The sequence below is a fragment of the Manis javanica genome, chromosome 7, assembly GCF_040802235.1.
Source record: "Manis javanica isolate MJ-LG chromosome 7, MJ_LKY, whole genome shotgun sequence".
Classification (NCBI taxonomy): Eukaryota; Metazoa; Chordata; class Mammalia; order Pholidota; family Manidae; genus Manis; species Manis javanica.
The window spans coordinates 97,579,975-97,587,016 of NC_133162.1; the positions used below are offsets into that span (position 1 = coordinate 97,579,975).

General features: G+C 34.0%; 1 non-coding gene across 1 annotated transcript; it reads right to left on the reverse strand.

Moving 5' to 3' along the window:
- Positions 1–5,228: 5,228 nt before the first annotated feature.
- Positions 5,229–5,419, reverse strand: LOC118968861 (U2 spliceosomal RNA). The gene has a single exon (XR_005056709.2). It is a non-coding gene; the product is annotated as a U2 spliceosomal RNA (small nuclear RNA).
- Between the last annotated feature and the right edge of the window lie 1,623 nt (positions 5,420–7,042).

Here is a 7,042-nt window from a genome sequence, read left to right on the forward strand (position 1 = left end):
AAGGCAGCAGGATACACATTCTTCTTCTTCATGGAACATTCTCCAGAATAGACCACATACTAGGCCACAAGAGCCTCAGTAAATTCCAAAAGATTGAAATCCTACCAACCAACTGTTCAGACCACAAAGGAATAAAACTAGAACTAAATTGTACAAAGAAAGCAAAAAGGCCCACAAACACATGGAGGCTTAACAACATTCTCCTAAATGATCAATAGATCAATGACCAACTTAAAAAAGAGATCCAGCAATATATGGAAAGAAATGACAACAACAACACAAAGCCTCAACTTCTGTGGGATAAAGCAAAAGCAATCTTAAGAGGAAAGTATATAGCAATCCAGGCATATTTAAAGAAGGAAGAACAATCCCAAATGAATAGTCTAATGTCACAATTATGGAAATTGGAAAAAGAAGAACAAATGAGACCTAAAGTCAGTAGAAGGAGGGACATAATAAAGGTCAGAGAAGAATAAAACAAGAGAAAAAATCAATGAAACCAAGAGCTGGTTCTTTGAAAAAATAAACAAAATAGATAAGCCTCTAGCCAGACTTATTAAGAGAAAAAGAGAATCAGCACACATCAGCAGAATCAGAAACGAGAAAGGAAAAATCACGATGGACCCCATAAAAATACAAAGAATTATTAGAGGCTACTATGAAAACCTATATGCTAACAAGCTGGAAAACCTAGAAGAAATGGACAACTTCTTAGAAAAATACAACCTGCCAAGACTGACCAAGGAAGAAACACAAAAGTTAAACAAACCAATTATGAGCAAAGAAATTGAAGCAGTAATCAAAAAACTACCCAGGAACAAAACCCCTGGGCCAGATGGATTTACCTCGGAATTTTATCAGAGAAGACATAAATCCCATTCTCCTTAAAGTTTTCCAAAAAATAGAAGAGAAGGGAGTACTCCCAGACTCATTCTATGAAACCAACATCATCCTAATACCAAAACCAGGCAAAGACCCCACCAAAAAAGAAAATTACAGACCAATATCCCTGATGAGCATAGATGCAAAAATACTCAACAAAATATTAGCAAACTGATTCAAAAATACATCAAAAGGATCGTACACCATGACCAAGTGGGATTCATCCCAGGGATGCAAGGATGGTACAACATTCGAAAATCCATCAACAACATCCACCACATCAACAAAAAGAAGGACAAAAACCACATGATCATCTCCATAGATGCTGAAAAAGCATTCAACAAAATTCAACATCCATTCATGATAAAAACTCTCAACAAAATATGTATACAGGGCAAGTACCTCAACATAATAAAGGCCATATATGATAAGCCCACAGCCAACATTATACTGAACAGCAAGAAGCTGAAAGCTTTTCCTCTGAGATCGGGTGCAACAAGGGATGCCCACTCTCCCCACTGTTATTCAACATAGTACTGGAGGTCCTAGCCATGGCAATTAGACAAAACAAAGAAATACAAGGAATCCAGATTGGTAAAGAAGAAGTTAAATTGTCACTATTTGTAGATGACATAATATTGTACATAGAAAACCCTAAAAACTCCACTCCCAAACTAGTAGAACTGATATCAGAATACAGCAAAGTTGCAGGATACAAAATCAACACACAGAAATATGTGGCTTTCCTGTACACTAACAATGGACCAATAGAAAGAGAAATCAGGAAAACAATTCCATTCACAACTGCATCAAAAAGAATAAAATACCTAGGAATAAAGCTAACCAAGGAAGTGAAAGACCTATACCCTGAAAACTATAAGACACTCTTAAGAGAAATTAAAGAGGACACTAGAAAATGGAAAACTCACCTCATGCTCTTGGCTAGGAAGAATTAATATCATCAAAATGGCCATCCTGCCCAAAGCAATATACAGATTTGATGCAATCCCTATCAAATTACCAACAACATTCTTCAACGAACTAGAACAAATAATTCAAAAATTCATATGGAAACACCAAAGACCCCGAATAGCCAAAGCAATCCTGAAAAGGAAGAATAAAGTGGGGGGAGTCTCACTCCCCAACTTCAAGCTCTACTACAGTGCCACAGTAATCAACACAATTTGGTACTGGCACAAAACAGAGCCACAGACCAGTGGGACAGAATAGAGACTCCAGACATTAACCTAAACATATATGGTCAATTAATTTACGGTAAAGGATCCATGGACATACAATGAGGAAATGACAGTCTCTTCAGCAGATGGTGCTGGCAAAACTGGACAGCTACATGTAAGAGAATGAAACTGGATCACTGTTTAACCCCATACACAAAAGTCAATTCAAAATGGATCAAGACCTGAATGTAAGTCATGAAACCATAAAACTCTTAGAAAAAAACATAGGCAAAAATCTCTTGGACATAAACATGGGTAACCGCTTCATGAACATATCTCCCGGTGCAAGGGAAACAGAAGCAAAAATAAACCAGTGGGATTATATCAAGCTGAAAAAATTCTGTACATCAAAGAACACCATCAAAAGAACAAAAAGGCACCCTACAGTATGGGAGAATATATTCATAAATGAAAGATCTGATAAAGGGTTGACATCCAAAATATATAAAGAGCTCATGCACCTCAACAAACAAAAGCAAATAATCCAATTAAAAAATGGGCAGAGGAGCTGAACAGATAGTTCTCCAAAGAAGAAATTCAGATGCCCAACAGACACATGAAAAGATGCTGTGCATTGCTAGTCATCAGAGAAATGCAAATTAAAACCACAATGAGATATCACCTCACACCAGTAAGGATCACCACCATCCAAAAGACAAACAAAAACAAATGTTGCCGAGGTTGTCGAGAAAGGAGAACCCTCCTACACTGCTGGTGGGAATGTAAATTAGTTTAACCATTGTGGCAAGCAGTATGGAGGTTCCTCAAAAAGCTCAAAATAGATATACCATTTGACCCAGGAATTCCACTCCTAGGAATTTACCCTAAGAATGCAGCAGCCCAGTTTGAAAAAGATAGATGCACCCCTATGTTTATTGTAGCACTATTTACAACAGCCAAGGAATGGAAGCAACCTAAGTGTCCATCAGTAGATGAATGGCTAAAGAAGATGTGGTACATATACACAATGGAATATTACTCAGTCATAAGAAAAAACAAATCCTACCATCTGCAACAACATGGATGGAGCTAGAGGGTATTATGCTCAGTGAAATAAGCTAGGTGGAGAAAGACAAGTATCAAATGATTTCACTCATATGTGGAGTATAGGAACAAAGGAAAACTGAAGGAACAAAACAGCAGCAGAATCACAGAACCCAAGAATGGACTAACAGTTACCAAAGGGAAAGGGACTGCAGAGGATGCGGGGGAAGGGAGAGATAAGGGCTGGGAAAAAGAAACGGGGCATTATGATTAGCATGTATAATGTAGGGAGGGGTATGGGGAGAGCTGTGCAACACAGTGAAGACAAGTAGTGATTCTACAATATCTTACTATGCTGATGGACAGTGACTGTAATGGGGTGTGTGAGGGGTACTTGGTGAAGGGGGTGTCTAGTAAACATAATGTTCTTCATGTAACTGTAGATTAATTATAATAAATAAAAAAATATGGTCAGTTTTATTTCTTCCTTTCTAATATTTATTTATTTATTTACTTACTTACTTTTCCTGTCAGAGAGAAAGCTCAGTATTTCAACAATATTTAAGATGTTCTTAAGATTTTTGTAGGCACTCTAGTAGGTTAATTAAATTCCCTTCTCTTCTTATATTGCTGAAAATTTTTTTAAAATTATAAATGGCTGTTGGATGTTGCTAAATGCTTTTTCTGCCTCTGTTGATGTAATCATGTAATTTTTCTCCTTAATATTTTAATATGGTGAATTTAATAGGGTTGATTTTTTTTTAATGTTAAGTCAAGCTTGCATTGCTGATCTTTTTGATATTTTGGCATACTGCTAGATTTTACTGGCTAGTATTTTTGTTTGGGATTTTGCGTCTATGTTCATGAGGGATATTTATCTGTAATTTCTTTTTATTAATATTGTTTTCAGGTTTAGTACTATAGTTATGTTGTATTCATAAAATGAGTCTGGAAGTGTTCCATCTTTTAATAATGTCTAAAAGCATTTGTGTAAAATTGGTGTTATTTCTTCCTTTAATGTTTGGAATAATTCTAGTAGTAAGTGATCTGGGCCTGGAATTTGTCCTGGCCAGTTTTATATTATAAATTCAATTTCTTTAATAGGTATAGGATTATTTATATTCTTCTATTTTTGTGTCCACCTCAAAGTTATTACTGGGTAGTTTTCTTATTTTATTCTCTAATTTTCAAATGTATAAAGCTGGCATAAAGCTGCTTATAATATAGTTTTATAATTTTTAATATCTGTAGACTCTGTAGTGATATTCCTTTTTTCATTTCTGGTATTTGGTCTTCTCTCTCTTTTTGTCATCTTCCTAGGGTTATCACTCAATTATTTAATTATTTTATGATTAAATCAGTTAATCATTTTAATTTGACTTTGTTGATGCTTTCCATTGCAAGTTGTCTTTGACTTCATTAATTTCTCCTCTTATTTCCTTTGTTCTAGTTTCTGTGGATTCATTTGCTTTTTTTACTTACTTGAAATAAGTAAAATGACAGTTACTTGAGATGGGAGCTTAGATCATTGCTTTTCATTCTCTTTTACTAACATACATTTAAGGCTGTAAATTTCCCTCTAAGCACTGTTTCAGCTTTATCACACAATATTGACATGTCATGTTTTGATTAAACCCACTTCAAAATACTTTGTATTACCTGTTGTGATTTATCCTTTGATCAATGGATTATTTAGAAGGGTTTTGCTTCATTTAAAAACATCTGTATATAGAAGTTATTCTAGATTTTACAACATTAATCTTTTACTTATTAAAGCCTACCTTAAATTAGGTCCTTTATCTTTCTTGTGCAATACAAAACTTAAGAATATTTTAATTTCACCCATCTTCTTCCACTGCCATTTGTGATATTAATAGTGTACATGTTAATTCTACATAAATTTTTATTTCCATGATACATTACTATTGTTTTAAAAAGGTAATACTTAGTTTTACCTATATATTTATTCTTTTCTGGATATTTCCTGATTTAACATGCTTCTGTCTGGGATATTTTTTCTTCTGCCAAAAGAATTTCTTTTAATATTTATTTATTTATTTATTTATTTATTTATTTATTTAGTTAGTTAGTTAGTTAGTTAGTTAGTTAGTTTATCCCCCCCGGAGAAGGTGCACTGTTCCCAGAAGTACTGCAATACCAGGTCGATGCGTGGAGTGGACAGAGCAAGCTCCTATTCCATCTCCCTGCTCCAAAAATCCATTTAATATATTGTCCTCGGATAGAGGATGTATCAGATATTAAACTGATAAGAACAGATACTACACTTGATCTTAGCCAAAAGGTCGAGAAGCAATTAGTATTTATTTTAATGGTGATGAATTCCCACTGTTTGTCTAAAATATCTATGTTTTTTTTTTATTTTTGAAGGAAATTATTACTGGGTATAGAAATCTAGATTAGCAGTTATTTTCTTTCATCTCTTTAAAGGTGTAATTCCATTGTCTGCTGTCTTTTTCTATCATACGTGATTTTTTTAAATGTCATTTTGAGGCCTATTATCGTTTCTTTGAAAGTAATGTGTCCTTTCTGTGTGGATACCTTTTTTTAAAAATAAACTTTTATTTTAGAATACTTTTAAATACAGAGAATAGTTACACTGATAGTATAGAGTGTTCTCACATAGTTTATGCCTCATTTCCCCTACTGTTAATTAGTATTAGTATGGTACATTTGTTACAATTAGTTAACCAATATTTTTAACTGAAGTTCATATGTTATTTCAGATTTCCTTAGCTTTTATGTAATATATACTTTTTCTGTTCCAGGATGCCACATTGCTTTTAGTTAATCATGTCTCTTGGCTTTGGCAATTTCTCAATTTTGTTTTTGATGACCTTCAGTTTTGGTCAGGTATTTTATAGAATGTCCCTCAACTGGGATTTGTATTAAATGTTTCTCATGATTGGACTCAAATTATGTTTTTTTTGGGAGGAAGGCCACAGAAGTACAGTGCCATTCTCATCATATCACATAAAGTGTACATGTTACCAACATGAAATCATTGTTGATCACCTGGTTAAGGTAATTTTTGTCAGATTTCTCTACTTTAAAGTTGTTCCTTTTCTATTTTGTTCTTTTTGGAAGAAAATTGCTAATGGTAGCCTCCACTTAAGGAATGAGGAGTTATGTTCCACCTCTTTGAGCTTAAAGTACCTATATAAATGATTTAGAATTCTTATGCACAGAAGATTTGTCTCCTCTCCCTATTTATTAATGTATTCATTTATTTAGTCATCTGTTTAAATCATATGAACTATTGGACATTTTATACTCTATGTTATAATCCAATACTAATTTATTTTTTGCTCAGACTGTTTCATCTTTGGCCATTGGTTGTTATTTCAGTTGGCTCCTGTGTTCCTGTATTGGTTTGCCAGACTCTCATTAATGTGAATTTCTTTTTTTAGCATTTCTTTACGTTTTGGTCTGCAAGATGCTCTGGGCTCATTTGTACATTGACTGCCCCAGCTGATACAATAAGTCATTTCTCAAAGGATTTCTGGTTTCTTTTACTGGAGAATTTTATTAGAGACCAAGATATGGATGCTAGCTGTGCTCATTGTTGATGAGATGTCTTTGCTTCCAGATCCTCTCAGTTGACAGAGCAAGAAAATATCATGTGCATACTAACCTGTGTATATTTTCAAACATCTATAAATATTTCTGTGTATATCCATGTATACCCACTTATACGATATCATCATGCTGGTAACTTCATGTGGATACCCTCAAGATTTTCTCTTTTTTTTTGTTTTTCAACAGTTTGACTATGTGTATAATTGTTGCATTTTTTTTCCCCCATATAACCTACTTGGGCTTCTTAAAGCTACTTGAATGTGTAGCTTGATGTCTTTCAATGGTTTCGGAAAATGTTTAGTTAGTATTTCTTCAAATATTACATCTGTCCATCCCTCCTC